Genomic DNA, 23,202 nt, shown 5'->3' with positions numbered 1-23,202 from the left:
CTCTGAAAACATTTGAGAAAATAGTCAGGAATGAGATCTTAAATGAAGCACTGGAGAAAGATAGAGATGTTAAAGAGGATCTACGCCAGTGGTTTCAAACTATTTTCCTCAGGGACCCCTTCATCCATATACTAATAAGCCAGGGACCCACTGCCCCACCGCGTGCTGAAACCATACTTGGTTTTATGCTTTCAAAAGTGAGATTCTCAATATAAATATGTAGTCTTGTCCTTTGATGAAGCCAAGGTTAAATTAAAGTAAATTAATATAGAGCAATACTTTTTTTCTTGAAATAGGGACAATGTATGGATATTAATCAAAATGGCTCTTAATGGACCCCTGGTTGGGAACCACTGCTCTAGGCACTAGTGACATTGCTCCTGGTCTTTAATGTTGGCTGGTTTTTAACCAAACAAATATTTTATCAATAAGTTACAATACAATAAAAACAACACAAAACGTTTGTGGATTAAATTAAAAAGAATTATTAAAAATGAAACAAGGAACACGTACCCAAAATATTTTCTAGATAATGAAATAAGTATAAAATATATGAGTGAAGCAGCCAATGGATTCAATGAATTCTTTGTAAATGCTGGACCAAACCTGGAAAAGGCCATAAAGATTGATGGGGCAGAATTAGATGCTACAGATTATGTTGAGAAAAATGATAGCTCCATGTTTCTAAAAGCAGTGGAAGACAATTAAATTTATGACATTGGCAATGGCTGTAAGAATAAAACCAGTGCAGACTGGGATGGTTGACATGGTAACAGTGAAGAATGTGATTGATGGTATTGTGAAACCACTACTGCATGTCTTCAGCTTGTCTTTTCAAAGAGGGTTTTTCCTACAAGATGAAAGTAGCTATCGCTTCACATTTATAAATCAGGAGATAAACATCACTAACTACAAGCCCATTGCCATCCTGGGAAAAACAAGGCACATACTTAACCTGAAAGCGCTGTAAATTTTATCATACATAAGTTACTGTGTAGAAGTGTCAGGAAATACATACAAAAGTATTGTATATACCATATAAGTTTATATTTATTGTATACAAACAATAAATACAATGCAGAAAAGGGCCATCAGATTGGTGATTTTTTTTTTTTTTTTCAATTTAAGAGATCAATTAAAGGAAAGTAAAAACATCTACTGGGAGCAATTTTAGACAACAAACTTACATTAGATGCTATAACTGATGCTGTGTGTAAAAAGGCCCATCGGGTCTTCTTCATTTTACTGTATTTACGAATATTATTGTTGTTGTTGTTTGTTTTTGTGTGTAGGATGTAAAGTAGTTTGGTGTTTATTAGTGGTAAACTGCCACATAAAAACTTGCCCTCAACTTGAACGCCAACCCCCAGATTTGGTCACTTACTAAATTTACAGTAAAGTAAACAAGGACAAATGAATATAATGAGACATTAGAAGAACAAACAACTTCACAGACGCGTTTTGTTCTTCTGCTATCGCCAAGCATATCAGCATTCCTTAGGGATAGCATACAATCCAGCTCTGCATTTAATCACAGTTTGCTGTGAACAGCTCCAGGGCAACACAAGGCCTACATATTATAAAGAACTGGTGACAGATTTGCACTTCTGTGTAAGTTACTCTCAGCAGACACATTTAACAAGAAAACATGTAAATAAACACAAGCGTGGGTGGAATATTGCTTCGTTATCTGTTTAACTGTGGTTTCCATCCTGAACTGTGGCTTGTGGACACACAATTCAGGCCAAACACTGAGCTGAAATTTAGTACAAATCTAGTCCATGATGAAAAGCCACTCAAGACATTTACAGGATTATACAGTGTTTCCACAATGTTATTAGTCTTTCTTACATTATACTAACAGGTTTTTAGGCATATCCAACCTCTTGTATGCTTAAAGCTGACCTCACAGGAATACCTGAAATTAATATGATGCCCTACGCGACCCCATAACATGTCAGAAACAATGAAACAGTGTGAGAAAACGGCATTTAGAGGTTTTGTAATAGCTGGGAGCATAAATTCTTCACCTGGGTAATCAAGTCCATATAGGGAGGCTTGTGGCTTTCTGTATTAGCAGAGGTATGTAAACACATTGTCTCCCTACTGTTAAAAAACATCTTTAATAATTACCATTTTTCTGTAATATTTTACTTTTTTTCTGTATTTTTTTTTTAAATACAGGGAAATACCAGTACGATTACAAAAAAATAGACTATAAGTTTATGTTTAATGGATGGATGGACATAATTTCATTTCTCATAACAAATGTGTTGTAATTTCACTAAAATGTAATAAAGAATGCTAAAGTGCTAAACTAAAATTCAAGTTTAATATTTTAATACAAATTTTAATACTATATACATATATATAATACAATTTCATGGAAAGCATGGCTCGAGTGTTTTCACATAAGTGTTTCCTTTAACAAGGAATAGTGTGGAGGAAAGCATCTACACCTAGATTTTGTATGTCGCTACACCCAAACCTTTGGTTGGCCTACCTGCTGATAGTCAGCACTTTTAAATTCACTAGGAAAAACAAACACAATCAATTGTATTAGTCCAACCAAAAGCATGTTAATGCTAAAGCATGGTCTAATGATACCACACTGAAGCTCAAAACCAGGTAATGTAGTTGGAGGTCAAATAACTCCTGCGTGTATTTGCTCAACTAGACTCCAGTGTGCCAAGATTTGTTTAATCAAGTATAGATTGGCAAAGTACTGATTTGCCATTTAAGCCCAAGTCCCATGTTTTTGCATTTTTGCTTCTTTTGTGAAAATAATAAGAATAAGAAGTAACAGTTAAATGCATCTGAAAATGTGACTGAGAAGCAGGCCATTAAAACTCCTTCTCAGCTTGTGATCGGGAAGCATTTACAAACTGTCACTTACCTAATAAAATCCTGATTGTTTATAACCACAATGTCATCCAACAAAAGCATCAATTAGAGCTAATGGCTGCGCAGTGAATTTGACTACTGATACATACAATGGTCTCCCACAGAGAAGATCAGAAGAAGCAGTCTTATTTATATATTCATTCATTTTTCACGAAGTCCATAGCATTGCAGCCTTAGAGATTCTTCAGTAACTTGATAACCCTTCCATGTACAATAGGACAGGGATAATGGTTCCATAATGGGCATATTAGCCTCTTAAATGTAGCTCAACTCAGCTGAATATGTTCCTGTGCTGTGCAACCTTTATTATTAATACATGATTCCTACCAGAAGTGCATTGTGTGTATCCAGCCCTCACGCTTCCTGATGAGTGTAAATATAAGTTGCAGAGACAACCTTAATATAATGTAGCATGAAGTTCATTTCTCAAACAACAGTTGCTCAGGGCCAGAAACACTTTCACAACTGTTTTCTCAGACTGAAGGTTGTTTTGTCATGACAAGATGATTTTATGTGTGTAAAAGGATTGGTGTGTCCACTAACAGGTATTATACTCTGATGTACAAGCATAATTGCACAGAGATGACTGCTCCCTGGAGGAAACCACCTATCCAACATGACAGGCCTCCCTGTCTACTGTTGAAACAAGACCACAAGCTGCTGTAATATTTTCATTTTCCTACCCTTCATTTCCTTTTGCTCTCTTTGCTTGTCTCCATGGATTGCTGTCTCTTTATAATTTATGTTCAGAGATGGACCTTCTTATTAAATAAAAATAATTTTTCCCAACCACAGTCTACTCACTCCTTGAATTGTCCCACAAACCACTGCAAAAATTCTGGAACGATACACATATTCAATAAAAAGTAATTCACACCACCATAGCATCTATATGATAATTCTCCTAACATCTGCTTGTAGGGTTACTAAAATTACATCTATCTACAAGAAAGAAATTGAACCATTATTTTGTCAAACCTTTCTAAATGTTAGGGTGGATAACAGCCCAGAGCTCACAGCAGAGCGGATGAATCAATAGACATATGCTTGGAACTCAACTTCAAGAATAAATGGCATGATGTTTTGGAAAATTGATTGGATTACTTTAAAAAAAAAAAAACTTTCCCTCTTCATCTGGCCCTTTCTCTTTCACCTCTGTATTGTCTCTTTGTCCATGCATTGTCCAGGGACGTTTGTCTCCATCATCTTGAGATTACAGCTCAATATCAGCCCCATATTCATCTACCCAGAAATCTGTTCAGATTTGATAGCATCCTGTCTTAAAACATGTCTCAATGCACATGCATGTTTTGAGTATTTTACATATATTTTTTCAAGGTTCAAGGAATCTTTATTATCCCGTGAGGGTAATTTGTTGTACAGCCAGCAGTAAAAAAAAAAAAGAAAAAAACACACAAACAACAATAAACATCTAACAGGGCAAAAGCTGCAAGGACAAAAGAGTAATTGTGTCTGTTAGTCCTGCATCTTGGTAGGATATACCTGCACCCTGCTGGAATCAGAAAAAACTCAGGAGCCAGTGGGTGGCTTTGATCTGCAAGGATTAAACGAGCCTTGTTTAGTGACCTTAAAACTTGTTTGTTTCCTCTAAATGCTTATTCTGGGGCTTTCATGCCATATTCTCCTCCTTAAAAATTCCAAAGACAGGTTCTTTGTCTATATCCATTCACAGGCATTACCTGGGTAAATAGAGTCGCATGCTCTCGCATGAGATCTGTGATTTATTCCACTGTCTTCAGGACTTTACTAAAAGACCCACATCAAAATTCCTGTGTGTCCCATGCTGAGTTTAAATCTCAGTCTAATGACTCAGCGCTACAATTTTTATTTATTTATTCTCTTTTCACAGAATCCTGGTCATTCACATGTAAACAGAAGAAAGAAAGACATCTGAATGTTACAAAAAAGGTTCATGAAAATCTCTATGGCGTTCTATGGAACCACAAACACTCAGCAGTGGCCTGACAGGAGCTTGTTCAATTATTTATTCATTGCTACAATTATTCATACTTGGTTTGGTCTTTTTTTTCTAGTTTACATTACAGTGGCACCTTTTAAGTAGTTTATAACAAATAAATATTTATTCAGCTACAATTTCAGGCAAAAGTTATTGTGGAGAAATGACTATAACTAAAGGCTGCTATTATGAGTTATTCAAATGTGCAAATCGTATTTGGTAGGTCTCATGAAACCAGTTTTTAATATAAAGTGAAGAGGCTTTTATCCACTTTGTTCTGCTGAGAAGTCTTTACATTTATTAGCAATTATTTTAAACTGTTATATTTTCATTACATGTTGTTCATGTCTACATATATGATCATTTCAACAGAAGGGTAGTCACAGGAATCTAATTAGATACATAAGATTACAATTTTGATTTTCTGTCATTTCTATTTTGTTTTGTATGACATGACAAAGGTAAAGGTCAAGGAGAGTTTCTCCCAAAACCATGGGACTTGAAATGCTAAACTATACTAATGAGATTTCATTTAATGAATGAAAAAACAATTACATGCAACAAAATTCAGATGAAAGTGCAAAAATTACCAAAGTGTGACCACAGAGTTTGGTTTACCCTTCCAAACAAGAAAAAACTTTTAATTGAAAGTCACTGTTCTTCAGAATCGTGCCTGCCTGAGTCCAAGCTACTGAACCTGCAGGGTAACAAGAGAAATTTTCACTCCAAAGTGTATGGAGTCACCCCCATGGCTAAGAAAATAGGTTTCTCTGGATTTAGCTGCTCGTTTGCAGTAAGGGTCATACTGCATTTGTCCTGCCTGCTTTAAGGCGTCAGCTCTGAATACATTTACCTGCAGCAGTACAAGACATTTGGCTTTGGTCACCAGGAATCTGTCTTTTAGGAATATCTAATACACACTGACACACATGGAGCAAAAACTTAATTTCCATGTTGAACACTAAAAATTTATTCCATATCCACTAAAAACCTTTAATACCATTTGGTTTAAATTAATTAATTAAGGTTTTCCATCAAAATAACAGAATTCTTTGGTAAGCTTAGGGGTCTCTCGTGAAAAATTGCTTGAGGCACAGATAAGCTGGTATAAATAGAAACAGTATACTTTAGAAAAAATCTGTGCATAATGTATTATTAAGCTTAATATGGTATGTGCAACACTTCAAAAACTTGTTTCTTTCTGCTTTAATTTTTATATTAACCAGGCTCTGAAAGGTGTTATGTTAATAAATAAAAAGAAATAATACCTCAAAGCAAGTAAAAAAATATGAAAGCATCTGATAACCACCATTAGTGATAAAATTATATTTTAAAAAATCTTAATAAAAGACTTAATGTAACAGATTGCGCTGATTACCTGAGATTTAAACACAGAGCACAAGTCACATCTGTCAGTAAACACCAGTCCGGCAGCTGCTGGTTCGAGTTATTTTACCATCAAAGTGAACCTAAAGACGACAGCTGCACATTGTACACTGGTACAACCTGTTATGTCAGATCGACATCAATAAATCATAAGCCTCTTTCTGAATTACAGTTCCAAGATGTAGTTGCTGCAGAAAGTAGGTTGTTCAGCCACTGCCTTTGTCTTAGTTAATTTCCCAATTTCATTGTCATCCATCTCCTCCCAGCTGATCTGTATTGTTTCTCCCTCCTTTCTGTACACAAAGCACAGCCCTCAGGAAATAAATCTCAGAGCGAGGGTTTGCTTTGAAAATTAACGTCTCTTATTGAATCAAATAAAGCATGGACTCGGGAAAGGAAGAAGGAAAAGGTCAGCAGACTGAGAACATTTAATGAATATTGAATTTACCAGTCTCATTCTCCCTCTCTTTCCCTTTACGCAAACACAAACTAAAGACAGCAGATGTTTGGATTTGATGAAATTCAACACATTTCTTGTGAGTACAGGAAAAGATGACACATGTAAAGATATGTACACACAAGACTTTTGCACTTTTTTTTTCTAAATAGATCATCTGCTTCAGCCGAATGCAACTGCATATGATTTTGGTAAAACTATTATTTTTAATTTGTGGAAATATTACATGTCAGCTGCAAGAAGCAAAGTTTCTGCTTGGTGGCCATATAGCAGCTAATTAGTCAGATATCTCCCTATGGACTCAATAGACAATGAAAGGGCAGTAAGGAAGGAAGAAAATACTGGGTCTACATCTAATTTATTTCCCTTCAAGGATCATTAAAGGATTTTTCATCCATTCCATAGCATCGGTCTTACAAACAAAAATAAAACAGAACTAAACATAAATAATAATGCTGTGCTGCATTTGTTTCATTTACTGAAAATATTCCATTACTGATGATTTGCATGATAAACGACTCATTTAAAGGTTTCTTTTAGACTTTTTTGAGTGAACCAGTTTATATTAACAACACTGTTCAAAAGGTGGGGATCGCTTGTACTTAAAGATGCTCTACTTAACTTTTTCTCAGTGATGCCTCTACCTATCGACGGCTAATTCAGCATCCATCTTTGCATCCTGCCTGTACTGTTAGATCTCTTGAGACAGTAAAAACCAGTCTTATGTTGACTCTTGTCTTATCTCTTGCTCTGTCTTTGGCTCTCTTGTTTCCTCTCATCCTCAGATAATGGCTTCTATCATTTCTTTGCTGAATCAGCCACAGTGCGTGTTCAAAATGGCTGGTTTGTTTACATCTGCTTGCTAGTGTGTTACGTACAAAGCGAAACTGAGCTGCAACATCATGCAGCATAATGCAGTTTCTCAGCCTTGGGATGCTGCTAGGCAACAACAGCTTCAGAAATGCACATAGTAGATATCACGGTGCCACCAAACTAGTCCAGAATTCATAGTTTTAAGGTTGAAAAGTTACAGAGTGGGCCTTTAAAAAGAAAGTGGAACCTAAAGTATGTTTTTTTTTAAACCTAAACAATGTATGACTTTATTTTTGTGAACTTACTTATGCAGTTAAAGATTATTATTATTTTTTATTTATTTATTTTTTTTTTTTATGTTAATAATGACCACTTACTGGTTCAAACCAGGTTTCATTTTTCACATTCAAACCTGGCACAGAGGCAACTGTTTGGGACTCTTCTACTTTCATCCAAACCCTGTGAACCTTCAGACTCATCATATTACCATGAGTCTTCAGTGTGATATAACCTGTTTTTCTTGAGCGATAATGCTAAAATTACCTTGCAACTATTGATTGTCCTCAGGTTTCTCTAAACGACTGAAGTATTTACACTGACATTAATCATGGATTTGACATGAGCAAAGTGTTGTAATGTCGCCCACATTACCAACATGCATTTTCCATGCCTATGGCATTAATATAGAATAAGGATGTGTGACAATTTCCATTTCTTCGGAGGCTGCTTGTCAAGCTGACCATTTGAGCGGCCCTTTAAAGAAGTGTGTCAAACTCCCTGCATCAGCAACATGCTGCTGGTTGAGTAAATGTGAGGTCATTGATCCAAAGTAAATGTAAGGAGCCGTTTGAATTTGTTTATTTACGAATCGCCTACAACCTACCCTTGCTCTGTTTTTTGTTTCTCTTTTTTATTATTAATGTCTGGTGAAAGGATAAAATTTCCTTGAATTGTTTCAAAATGGCAGACAAATCTCTGAATGCTGATTGGTGGCTTTTACCGTTTTGTTCCACAAAAGATGCACAGGCTCTTCTGAGATGCAACTAAGACATTCATTTGACTCAACAGTTTCTCATTAGGTTTAGTGAAAGAAGAGAAAACTCAAAGTAAGCTACGTTTTGACATTTAAATAGCACATTTTAACATAAGGCCAAACTGACCATGTAAACTATAGTCATTCATATGGCTTCACTTTAAAGGTTTTGGTCATTTACTTTGATTTAATGTCCTTAACTGACCTTTACTAAATAATTTTATCTGTCATTACTTTTTATAGCATTAAGGAGTACTGTGAAGAATTTTGTGATATGAATGTGATATGATATGTGATTAGAGAAGTCATTTGCCATCAGATGCTTTGTTCTGTCAGCTAGTCCAGCCAACCATGCATGTTTCAGTCCTTCAGTCCAGTCCAAGTTATCCTCCGCTGAATGAACACAAACCATCAACTAAAAGATCTTAAAAGAAAAGCATACAAAAAGGGTTAAAAGTGGGGCCAAGCTTTGTAAATCTTCTTGATATACTGAGATCTATGAGCTCATAAAGGTCTCTGATGCATATTTTTAAATTTTACTTTAGTAATTGTTGGTTTTCAATAAGATTGTTCTGATCCAGTGTGTCTTCTTTTCTTTTCATTTCTTTATTTATTTATTTATTTTTATTTTATTTTTTTATGTTGCAAAATGCAGCAGTTGCAAAATGAGGCCACTATGTCATATAATGGCCATGTTTTCCCATAGTTTATTTTTCTAGCCATGATATTAGCAGTCTGGGGGGGAAAAAAGGGGGGGGTTTCCAAGATAGGTAGAAGAAATTATTGACCATCAGCTTGATCCTGTACAATCTGCAGCCTCCATTACACAATACTAGGGTTGTGACTATGACTTCTATAATTCTATTTCTATCATTTTATCGAGTTGTCTCCTATCTCTAACCAGAGCAGTCTTTTTATATGCTACCTGTATGAAATTAGGCCATCATGTAGTTTGTTGGTGTGGATTATTGACAGCAGATATTTAGATGTGACTTTAAAACCTCTAAGGTCTGACTGAAACACAGACCTGCAGGTCAACTTGATGTAATAGTGATTTCTGAATCAATCTGTTAATGACCAGAATTAATTAGTTACTAGTTACTCATTACGTCCGTAAATTGTAATAAAATTACTTCACTCGTTACTGCATTTGAAAAGTAACGTCACTACTTATTACTTTATCATTACTTGATTCACCATGTAGAAATGGACAAACATCATAGCAGACTCATCACTGCCTGTCTGCATTGTGTTTACTGTATATTGTAAAAAAAAATTGGCTTTAAAACCACAAGAACAACATCCCTGTATGTGGGAAGAAATGGGCACATTTGTCTCACAATCATTTTATCTAGTATTTCTCTAAACCTGGGCGATTCAACATTGGACAGGGGGAGCATGTCTCCTACAATGAACCCTGTAACTAGCTTGTTCATTTCTGTCTTACGGGCTGCGCTCCAGGAAATGCTGAAAACAGCTCAGCTTGTTTAGGCGGGTCGAAGCTGAAGGACTCCTTCCACTGACCGGCAAGCAGGATCTTTCAGCGCAAGTTTGGACTGAAACTGGACCAAACTGAAAATATGTGAATAAATATCATCACTGACCAAAAGCCCGTATCTCCAACTCTCCAGCTTAATTTTTCTTTCTCTTTAGTTAGCGCACAATCAGCTACATCACACAAATCTATCTCTATGGCAATGTGCCCAGACAAGCACACACACAGGCTGCAGCATGCATGCACCACTTAAAACAGATCTGAACTTTACACATAGGCAAACACGACTCGAGTAACGCAGTAAAACTCATTACTGTAGTCCAGTAAAGTAATTTTGTTACCGATATTTTAAGTGTAACGCACTACTTTACTCCGTTACCAAAAAAGTAACATTGTTACTTTGTAACACGTTACTCCCAACACTGTTGAGGACCATGTAAAATATGACACGTGATGTGGATGAAGTGCTGTGCCCTGACCCAGTACAGAGAAATGATGCTGTGGCTGAGTAATGCATTTCTCATTTTTATATGTTTGTACTTTACTTTTATGTAGGCTTCCTGTATACAAGTGCTAAATGCACTGGTTATTTGTGTTCTATTTTTCTATGTCGTGTTTAGTGACTGCTCAGTCATGTTTTTAATTTTGATTGACTCGGGGCACAATTTGACAATATAATTCAGTTTTGGACAAAGATTAAACTGTATTGAGGTGAAAGTTTGGTTTTGCAAGAAGAGTCTGAGGTTTTGTGAATGTGGCTTGAAAATTGGGTTTTGTGTTCACAGTTTGGAAAAAAGGAAAGAAGCTTTCAAGAAATGTGTCTTAGCAATCGAGGAAAACTGTAAATGGCAAATGACAACTGGAGCTTTATGAATTTAGTTCTCACCGATGGTTTTATGAAGAATTTCCATGACAGACTGTAAAGACCTTGTGTAATTGTTAAAATTAAGGCCATTTCTACACAGAAACAAGTTGAGGTGTATCTGCTTAAGATTTTTATCATTTGAATGTTTCATGCACATGGAACGGGCATTTTGAGAGCCTGAAAATACTAACTTTCTAAACCACATCCCCAAGTAAATAAATGGGGGTCATCAAAATCTGCCTTACAAAAATATTTTAAAATGTATTTTCTAAGTCAAAAATAAATAAAAAGGCGGAAGGTCACACCTTGATAATCCAACCAGTTTTCATTCATGTGAGGTTTAGTAAGGTTAATGACCTCGTGCAGCTATGGCAGTGGCATAGATCATGTCCATCCTGCTAACCTTGATTTTCTTGCACCATTTCGTTAATGAAACGTGCTTGATAAACACCACAGTGCAGATGATTTGTCCCAATTAAATTTTAAAGTGAAGGTTAGATGTTGATAGTTACCTTTACTTTGGTTTTATCAAAGGACAAGACAGGACTCAGCCAGAATGCATCATTTGTGGCAAGAAGCTAGATAATAAAAGCATTAAGCCAAGCGTGGTTTCAACACAGGGCGAGGCAAGGGGTCTGCAAGAAGGGGGTCTTCAAGGGAATAAGTTTCGAACACTGATCTATATGATGGTGGCTCTGGACAAGTTATATTCTAAGTAATTAGCTTATAATACCCTTTCTAAAAATGGAGTTGATAAACAAAATGTATTCCTCCAAAAAAAAAAAAAACAGGAAGATAAATATTAAAATTTGGGACAGATGTTGTCTGGGATGTGGGATAATGGTGAGCCTTTGAAGTCCTCATCTAAAACAATGACTTGCCACTGGCTCCAACAATTAGATAGCTGGAAGGGGGACATCACATGGTACTCCTGGGATTTTCTCATGCAAAGCTGTTGAAACCTGCTGCAAACATAAAATGTAGCATGATTCAGCTACAAGTACAACTGTGGAAGCCTTTGTAGTTGTAGCTGGCACCTTTGGAGTTTGGTGGGTGGGTCTTTTTTTCTTTCTTTCGGGTAACAGAACAAGAAATGGAAGAAAAGTTTGCAACTATTACTTCAAAGCAAGAAAAATGACAGTGGGGAAAAGGCCAAGACCTACAGCAGCAGAGGAGAGTAAAATGGAAGAAGGATTTTAACATGACATGTTCTCTTGAGCCATTTGTACAAGAAAGGCCAACATACAGTATGTTCATAAGCTTGTAAAAATTTTTACACTTCTGTCTTGAAGTAGATCAAAGTAATTGAGAATATGGCCTTGTACTAAAAGAGGGGAAAAAAGCTGTTCCAGTATGGAGGTGAGCCTACATTTTGGAGCTGGAAGAAGGATGTTATGGAGATATTCTTGATGTGGCTGTCAAAGATGACTCCAAGGTTACGGATATGTGAGAAGGGGGTTAGTGGACTAGTCGAGAATGAGGCAGAAGTCACACGTAGATTGCATGAGGGATTTGTGGGCCAGTTGTTAGCATGTCAGATTTATTTGTTTTATTTATTGCTGTAGATAGTTGGCTTACATTTATGATTTTATTTCTGTGAGGTATTAGTGAGAGTGCAGTGGGTTGCAGGCATTCTGTATTTAGTGGAGACATCAGTTTACATCATGATCAATTATTCAATCGTAAACATGGAATTGTTTTTAGATTTGCTTATAAATAGAAAATGATTCCTTAAGTGTTCTTTGACATGATGTGAATATTTTAATGCTCAATATGAAAAGTGTGTACATATTTATTGTGGTTCAGTCTATTTTTGTTCAAAATATTGTTTGTTTTTTATTTGAATGTTTGAATGAACTCAGCAAGAAAATTAAATTTTGATATTTTAATTGCTTTTTGTGGTTTGATATGAATGGAAGTGTTAAATCAGCATGTGATCTCTTATATCTATCGCAGATCGCCATTTTCACTTAAGGCTCATTTATACGTCTGCTCCAGGTTGGTTACACTGTCACCACCGTAGGCTCTGCGTAGGTCCTCAAAGGCTCGACGCGTCCCTCTCCCAACCAGACGCACCAAACGCAGCACCACGGAAGTAATCCATTGTGATTGGTCAATTTGTGATCACATGTTTCTGGATATTTGTATCTTCGCACTAAATGACTGTGGAACAACATCTTATTCTCATTTGTTTGCACTGTAAAATGTTCAACAGATGGATAATTTCCTCATCTGCTTCCACAATCTCTTGAAGACACATGTCGGCTGCCATTATTGTTCAGAAACAGGAAATACTTGCCAGAACTAAAGCGAACCATCAAAGAAACTCCTCCCTATGGATTTACCAGCCAATATCAGGCCTACTGCCATCTGTGGATCCAGCAAAGAAACTGCAACATGACACTGTTACCATACCACCATACCCTCGAGTATATATATATATATATATATATGCACATTTCATCTGCGTCAGCTACGCAGACCCAACCTGAAGTTGACGTCGTGTAAATATAACTCCATGCCAGACTGCACGTCTGGTTGATAAAGGGACACAATGGGCCTCTGCGGACCTTTGACGGTTTATACTCGTGCATCTGTGCACAGTAGGGCCAGCACAGCTGATGCTGGTGAAATGTGTTCTCACACTTCAGCATAGAGTTATGGTGTCCTGTTGTAGTTTCTGTCCTGCAGTTACCACACAAAGCCAGCAGGAAGCTCCAGACTTCCGCATAACCACACCGCAAGCACGGGTGAACGTAAGGTCTTAAAGAGGTGTGCGTCAAGCCTCCACGGACCTTTGCAGAGAATACAGTGGTGACTCCGTAACCGACCTGACACAGACACCCCGCGAGAATAAATCCAGCTTAAGTGTGTTGAAGGCCGCACTGAAATGATAATGTGAACAACTATGCAAAAAATCTGATATCAGTAAAAGAAAAAATATCGGATTTGAGCATTAAGTCCTGCGGTGTGAATTTAGCCTCAGTTCAAAATAATGTTTACCATTTTAGAGCAATTAAATGATTCACCGCAACATGCAAGTTATGTTAACTATGTGAAGAACGAGTTCAGTTGAAAATAAATCCCCTGAAAGATCATTACTGTTGTGTGCATGTGACGGTTCGAGTTACAGGTTATATAGAACTGTCCATAGTTTGGGTCCAAATTTGACAGGGAGATTGGTACTTATCACAATGGGTGTGTGTGGGTGCTGGTCAGTTTTATTGTCAATTCTGCAGCATGTACAGGACAAATAGAGAATTGAAATTATGCTTCTCTCAGACCTTGGTGTATGAAATACAAGAATGTAAGTCAATAAACAAAACAAACACAACAAGCACTATCACTAAGTAAATTAAACATGATGATAACTAGACAAGGAAAATTACAGATAGATTATAGATATGTATAATGGTTATAGTGCAACAAAAGAAGATTGAGTTAGCTTGTGGTCTGATTTACGTGCTTGAAGTGGCTGTGTGCTTGTTCCTGAGGGTGTGAACCTGAGGGTGTAAAAAGATTAAGTGTTTAAGGGGGTGTCAGAGTCCTGGGTGTGTGTGTGGAAGGGTTGCAGAGCAGAAAGAGAGTTCAGCATCCTGACAGCCTGATGGAGGAAGCTGTCCCTCAGTCTGTCGGACCTGGCCCGCAGGCTCTGCAGTCTCCTTTCTGATGGCAGCAGGCTGAAGAAGCTGTGAGACGGGCGGGGAGGGGGTCTCTTGCAATGCAGAGGGCTTTACGGGTGAGGTGAGAGTTGTAAATGTTTTACAGAAAAGGGAGAGAGGCACCGACAATCTTCTCAGCTGCTCTCACTATGCGTTGGAGGGGCTTCCTGCAGGATGTGGAGCAGACACCATACCACTCCAGATGCCGCTCTGTAGAAAGTCCACATGATGGGGGCCGGGGGGTCTATCTTTCCTCAGTTTGAACAGGAAGTAAAGGTGCTGGTTGGCTTTCTTTGCCAGTGATGTGATGTTGATGATCCAGGAGAGGTCATCTATGATGTGCACACCCAGGAACTTGGTGCTGCTAACTGTCTCCCCGGTAGCACCATTGATGATCAAAGGTGCATGCTGGGGGTGCATTCTCCTGAAGTCCCCAACAATCTCCTTCATCTTTTCCACATTCAGAGAGAAATTGCGTTTTTCACACCACAATGCCAGGTGGTTCACCTTGTTCCTTTAGTCTGTCTCATCGTTGTTGCTGATGATACCCACACAGTCATGCAAACTTGATGAGGAGGTTGATGAGGAGGTGTGCAGCCATGGGTCAGCAGAGTGAAAAGGCGGGGGTCTAGCACGCACCCTTGAGGGGCCCCCGTGTTCAGTGTGGTGATGCTGGATATGTTCCTGCCGACCCGAACTGCCTGTGGTCTCCCGGCCAGGAAGTCCAGCAGCCAGTTGCACAGTGAAGCATTAAGACCCAGCTGGTCCAATTTCAAAATGAGCCTGTTAGGGGATGATTGTGTTGGATGCCGAACTGAAGTCTATGAACAGCATTTCAACATGAGTCTTTTGTGTCCAGGTGCGTGACGGCTGTGTGGAGGGCAGTGGAGATGGCATCATTGGTTGAGCAGTTGGACCAATATGCAAGGGGTCCAGGGAGGGTGGGAGGACAGACTTTGTGTTTCAGCACTAGCCGTTTGAAGCACTTCATAAGAATGGGAGTGAGGGCTACCGGACAGTAGTCGCTGAAACAGTAGGGCGACAACTTCTTTGGGACAGGGATGATTGGTGGTGGTTTTGAGGCACATGGGGACAAGAGCCTGGCTCAGCAAGATGTTGAAGATGTCCATGAAGACATCCTTGAACTCCCTAGCACAGTCCCTCAGCACACGACCAGATATGTTATCAGGCCCAGAAGCTTTGCAAGCATTGAGGACTGAGTGTCCTCCTCACACTGTCACAAAAAAAGTTAAATTGCATCTCTGCCAATAGACCGCTGTACATTTTCACACTTTAATAAAATGTACAAATTAAGGTAAACACCCATTTGCTGTACATATACTCAACATGTAATTTACTCATATAAATTGAAGTTGGGCTTCAAATAACAAGAACTGTTTATTGTACTGTTCCCATGGTTACCATATCATTTTCCAGAAAGTCTCTTATTTATATTTTTTTTATTTAAGAGCTGACATGGAACAGAGAAAAGCATCTTTGTTTCTTTGGGCCTTTTTGTTAGTTTGCTTTCTCACTACGACAATGGGAACAAATTGGCAGTAACAAGGCTAAGTGGCAGCACCATGTCAGCCCCCCCTGATTTATGCTCACTATAATGACATTACTTTGCTTTCTCTTTTGCTCCTAACATAATTACTGCACCCTTATTTTAGTCATGCCTAAAATCAGTTTTTAAGACGCTACTGTCTGTGCTTGAATTTAAATAAACTGAAGTGAAGTTTCAGTGAGCTGAGTGTGCCTGCTGGTGTGACTGAAATGTGGCATTTTCTTCAGCCTGAACTACACGACAAAGGGATAGCAGCACTGCACAACTCATGCAAAGATCATCAGAAAATATCCATTCCCTTTTAAAAATGCATTGCCTTCCTATGCCACAGAATTTTAGATTAGAAATGACTGCTGAAAGGCTGAAAGAAGCATCAACTCAGAAGAACCAAAATTACATCCAGTGGTTGTACAAAGAGGATCATCCCATCATTGTTTTTTCATTTATCCCGTTCATAATGTGATTAACTATAATGTCACATGTACAGAGTCTATATTTACTTAAAGGTTATGTTTTAAAATATATTTCCATTTTTGTACCAAATGTAATAATCTCTTGTGTTGTTTCAATTCTTGAAATTAGCCATGCAGGTGAGGTATGATAATCCTCAGGTGAAGATGTTTATTTTTATATCTTTAGAAATTGACAGTATAATTGTGAAAAATATCTCAATTTCACGCTGACATTTGAGAATGAAAATGCTGTCAGTAATGTTAAAGGTCTAAACCCACTGCTGCAGCCTGATAAATGCTGGAAAAATTAATTTGGTGGACGAAGAACGTTATCTCCCCTGGTTTATGCTGAATTAGAAATTCTCCTTTATCAAAGGACCAGCTTTCATAGAAAATTAAATGAAAACCAAAAACTGCAAAACCATTTCCATTTGTGTATGTTTGATAGAAACTTTACATAGTTAAGTCCACAAATCTAATATATTATGAATTACACTGAGTGGGGTTCTGTTTCATTTTGTTTAATGTCCATTTCCACTGCAAATGTAACTTGGATCTACAATAAATCAGATTTTTTTTTCTTCAGCTAATTTATTTAAAGAGGTTTTAAAACAAAGTTGTCCTCTGATTTATGCAAGCTGACATTGAAATGTTTTTTAAAAAAAGTGTTTTAGCATAATAAAGTAACTCCTTTTTTCTGCTAATCACTAATTGTACATTATTTAAAAAACAGTTTTACTTTTAAAATGGTATAAAATGTGGAGAAACTGCTCTTTGCCTAACATGCTGAAACTGCTCCCTGCTCTGTTAGCAGTGCATTGAAAAATTTATTTGAAGATTTGGAGAAGTTTTATAAATAAGGAGCTAATTCGAGCCAAGCTAGACATTAAGTTAATGTGATGTCTGTTCCCGTTGTTCCCTGCAGTTACATTAGCACAAATAATACGATAATTCAAGCTGGTGTATTGCAATCACTTGGTCTTAATGACTGTTTGTTCATGGTCAGTGATTGAATATGTCCTTTATTTCATTATGACTTTCACAGCCGCAGGACAACAAGTCCTCTTGAAACACCTGCTTTCTCAGCCTTTTGCTTTTTTCTTTTCTTTCTTCTTTATTTTTGTTTGTTCTTTCATGCTGTGGTGGTTATCACACCTCCCTTCAGCCTGGTTCTTCTCTTCCACCTAATGAAAGCCAGAGGGACTGTAAATGATTTCAACATTAAACATGGTTTATGTGTCAGTCATGGTATTGTGGGCTGCTTGCTGAGGATCAGTTTCCTTCTCACCTATTATCTCTCTCCGTTGTGACTTATAAATACAGAATCTTGTCAGCTGAAATGTCAGACTTTTGCACTTTATTACAGCCAAGCCAATGCATGCATTTAATATATTCTTTTCCTTTGGCTGTTTAACTTAGAATATATTTCTTTGATCTCAATGCTGTTTATCAGATAATCCAATTAGAGAGATAATAAGTTTCTTAGTTGTAAAAAGAGAGAGAATGCTGTTGACATCTCCAGATATCACCATGAATGCATAGGGCTGTGTGTGTATCCTCCAATGTTGAGCTAATGACATGGCATGCAGCATCAGCAGAAGCTGAAGGTGACATATACACTGTTCCCAATACAACACATGACCTCACTATGTAGATTATAAGAATAGAAACTCACTGTCAACAATTCAATATTTTGGGCACAGAGCTGCTTTTTCACAGTTACATGCCCAGAATTACGGCATCTGTAATTAATGTTTTAACACAAAGTCTTTTTTATATTTGATACATGCAGAAACTGAGAGCTATTGCATCACTTTATGGTACAAACGTTGCTCAAAACCCTGTTGAATGTAATCTGATACTTCTCTCCTGCCCCCTGGAGGATACCTTTTGCACTTCAGCAATAATTCAATAGTTCAATAATAATTCTGATATTACTATTAATATCAAAATTATTATTTGTTTATTTTTTCTTTATCATTTAATATTTATAAAATGTATTGCTGTAATAATAATAATAATAATTATTATTATTATTATTAGTAGTAGTAGTAGTAGTAGTAGTAGTAGTATTATATAATAATAATAATATATATATATATATGTAAATTATATATTATAACAACATTTTGTTAAAATGCCAAATACATTTTGTTTTCATTTTCTGCCCATTATTAGTAATACTTTAAAGTAGCACTATGTAACTTTTTGACCTTAGAAACACCTGCCCTGCAACTGGCAATCAGGAATCAGGTTGATTTGGCTACAGGTTGTAGCAGATCATTGTCTCTGCTGTGCTACCAGAACACTGCTCCCGTAGAGCTGCTGCTTCCTTTCTGGAGTTTCACTCTGTGTTGCCTTGGAACCTTCAACTAGATCTGCCCAGTCTCTACCTGCCTCCACCTGCCGGTCCCCAGCATAGCCAGCTGCCTCCTGAATTCCACGTCCTAAAACCTCAAGTATTGATTATTTATTGCTACTTTCCAGCACATTGTGTCTCTTTGCTGGGATAATATCTAACTTTGACTCCTCACTGGCAGAACCTTGAGCAAACCCAGTAAGTTCCTCCACCATCTGCTTCTCTGAAGCAGTTTGTGTCTGTTCTCTGGATCAGCTATTTTTCCCCATTATGTCTCACGCAGGAACTGAATATCAACACAGTGGCTGTTTTGACCATGCACCATAGCTGATTCATCAAATAAACACACAAGGACATTATAGGAGGAAGAGAGAGAGAAGGACATTGGACTAGCTTTTACTGGCTGTAGAGAACTCAGAGGTAAGGTGAGATGCAAGATGAATGCCGATTTAGTCGTCATTAGGGGATGCATCACTGAGAAAATCTTCCAAAGTTTAGCATTGGTGCTTTAAACTATTAACAAGCACTATAAACTGTAAACTGAATGCCCTTCTGGGATAAATGAAGTCGTTTGAATCTTTGAATCTTGAATCTTTGACCGTGCCACCACCTTTACTCATGCTAGACTGTCTGCAGCTTCTGTTTGTACAGCCTGAATATTTCCTTCACACATTTCTCACATTCCCCATGACAACTGGAGGAAGAAATTTCTTTAAACCTTCTCATCCTTGCTCCTTGTTTGCTCCCACCTGTGTTCACAACATCTGCTGCTTGAGGGTTTTGAGGGTTTGATCCTTATTCCAGCCATTAGTTGGGCTTGGAAAATATCATTCAGCCACTGCAGCATGTAAACAGTTCTCTAGTTGGATGGTCACTTATCATAACAGATGTTAGAAGGTACCTGCAGAAATCCTTAAGTGGCACAACATCCAAAAGAAAACAGGTTAGTTGCACATGTGCCAAAGACAGAAACAGCTGTAGTGGATCTTGAAGTAAAATTTTCAAGCTGTGTACAAGGTCATGTTGACCTTTAATGCTTGCCGGTTGTCCTCGTACTCAGACAGACACATTCATTAAGCACGGCTCCATCGATGGCAGGTCTCTGGCAGACATGGCTGCTCATTAAAGCTGAGACTGTTTCACAAAGAAGCAATAAAGGCTGAGAAAGAAATCCGAGAGTTATAGTAGCTCAGACAGAAAAACACAATTTATATTGTATGTGTTCCTGTTTGAAATGCCTTACACGTGAAAATGAACAAAACTTGTGATAAAAGATTAAAGGGCAGATTTTTACAGTAACATCCAGACAGTAAACCTGGACTCAGCTGGGTCGACTAAAGCAGGCAGTCTGTTAAAAAGTTATTAAACCATATCTATTACAACTGGGTGTCAGTATTCAGTGACCTGCATGCCTTCTGTTTTTTGCGAGTTTTAATATTCATAATATTAATAATATTCTATCTAAAAAGTCTAAAATCTACATTGTTCATTATTCTGGGAACAGGACCACTCTCAACCTCTGCTCCTCCTATTTGCCTCTGATTATGTTTCATTATTCTGTCTGCTGTGTCTTCAGAAATCTTAAAGTCCAAACTTTTCCGCATGGTTTAATTGACCATTGACTGATAGCGATTCTTGTCTCTAAACTGTGTACACTGAGGTCAGGTTCTTTATTATATCAGATCTAATTAGATGCCTGCTCATATGTATTGGAGGACTTCTGTGGTAAATGGTAGATTGCTAATTTAAAGCCACTCAGACAGATTATGTGATTTGTTTTGGTCTTTTGGTGAGTGATTGGACTGAAATACTGCGTGATATTCATCCACAAGCCCATTATTCATTCTCTTTTTCTCCTTCACACACACTTCAGTTCAGGCCACTTTCAGCCATATTGAATTTATTTATATTACAGTTCACAAACAATTCAATTAAGGTGGAGAGAAACAATATAACATCTTTCTATCTGCCTGTCAGTCTTACTTACGGGTCTCATTCTTTCACCCAGTTTAATAAAGTTTAACTGAATTCACTCCAGTTATTGTGGTGTATTGATGTGAATCTGTATTAGAAAAATGTAAAAATGACCAGTGTTCTGGATCAACAATAAAAAGCTTCAACTCATTTTGCCACTAAATCTAATAACCTGATTGTCTTGAATAAGCAATGAACAGTTAAAGTCATTGTTGTGTGTTCATTGCAATATTTCTTGCAACAGACAGATTAATTAAAATCTGATATTGTTAAAATAAAATTAACCTTTCTTACAAGGTGGAGAAACCCATGTTTTTGCAGAGCATCTAAACCTCATATGTAATAATCTCATATTTAGATTTTATGAAAACAAACAGTATCAAGGAAGTTTAAACAGATGTCAAATTATGGCTTGTCTGCTGGTCTCATTCTGTTCCAGTCACTCTCAGTAAAGTATAAATAGCCCTCGACCCACCTCTGTACTTGTTTTAGGGGACATGCATGCCTGCTAACTGGAGCTGTCTCCAGACTGTTGATGCAGATATGTGTCATTAAGTTGAGCTGTCAGTTAATAGATAGTTGAACATTTGTCACAAGGCCATGACAAATTAAATGTTTTCTCTAAATAGCAAATTATATAGAGCCTTCTAGCTCTGGGTGGGTCACAGTTCATTTCAATAAGGTGGTGATAAGTGCCTTCTGAAAGGTATTCTTCTGTTTGTTTTGTTTTGTTTTCTGTTGTTGTTGTTTTGTTTTTTGGTTTTCTGTTGTTGTTGTTGTTGGTTTTGTTTTGTGTTTTTGTTTTTGTTTTGTTTTTTTGGCAGTAGCTCTTTAGTTAATCTTTAGTTAATCCTTCTTATTTAAAAAATTATTTATTGTGTTTCTTGAGCAAGTTCCTTCTGTTTCTTTATCTCTTTTCAGGAAAATTTGACATGAAAGTCAAACTTTTTAAACTATTGCTAATTGTCCTGGAAAAAGAATATTTTGTAGGATGGCAGAATATGACATCTGCCTGCACTTCTGGACCTGTTAAAATTTGTTTCTAAATTAACAATAACAAGAAATGAAAAGATACTGGAGAGCAAGCTTTTTTTTTTTTTTTAGAAATTTGAAGATATGATAAGACTAGAAACATTCAGATTATACAGACATTCACCGAGCCATTGTATTTTTTTATTTTTTTTTGTTTGTTTTTTTTTTTTGCCTGCCAATGATTTTGGGCATTATTTTTGAGTTAGAAGCTCTAATGGTAAAAGTATCACTATTTTCCCATAAGAATACTTTAAAAGATTCCTGGATCCGGGTGATGATTTATATTACCCCCAAACCTAATCACTTGCTCCTTATTCCATTTCTGAGATTTCCTGAAAGTTTTTTCATAATTGTTCATAAGTTTTTTCAGTTATATTGCTAACAGACAGACAGTCAGGCAGACAAGCCAGTTCTCGCAGAATACAAGACCTCCGCCTTGATAATCCTTTATTAGTCCCACGATGAAATTCACAGGATTGCAGCAGCAACAAGATAGCAGCACTCAGATGAATCATAAATAATTAAATATGAGGCCAGAGGAAAAACAGTATGCAGTTAAGATATTGAAGATACAATGCATATAAAATGTCTGTACCACTGAGCCTTGTGTTGCTTTGCAGTGTTAAATTACAACTGTGTTTCTTTAGTATTCTATAGCATTCTTTTAGTATTCCTTTATGTGTTAACATAACCATCAGCCAATAAAACTGGCATACATTGAAGTTCCGCTGTGACACCTAAAAATATTCAGGTGTTTAATTCTTTTGGGGTGTACTGTAAATTGTGTAGATTCTTTTGACAATTTACAATTTTAATTTTTTTTATATTTTAAAGAGTGTTTATACAGTTCTCTTTTCTAAACCTTTTAAATGACTTTGCTCTTAAAAAAAATCATATCTCACAATAATGATTGCAGAAAAATATATTTTTTTCTTTTATAACAATATGTACTGAAGGATTTTTTTCTCCATTTTTTCCTTGCATATTGTATGAATTGTGTTCTGATTTAATGTCATTATACTATAACTTTTCTCCCACCTGTTTTGCTTGACTTCGCTTTTATGGCTTTCATTTCAATACTCTTGATTTGTTTATTTTCACACAGCTTTGGTTCAGCTTTCATCTTAATGTGCTCAGGAAATAAATTTGGAAGTGATATTTTTATTAAAAATTATTTGAGAACTTGAAATTCACCAAGTCCCTCAGTGTCAATGTATAGTAAAAT

Source organism: Melanotaenia boesemani, chromosome 4 (assembly GCF_017639745.1).
Source record: "Melanotaenia boesemani isolate fMelBoe1 chromosome 4, fMelBoe1.pri, whole genome shotgun sequence".
NCBI classification, from domain to species: domain Eukaryota; kingdom Metazoa; phylum Chordata; class Actinopteri; order Atheriniformes; family Melanotaeniidae; genus Melanotaenia; species Melanotaenia boesemani.
This window is presented reverse-complemented; position numbering follows the sequence as displayed.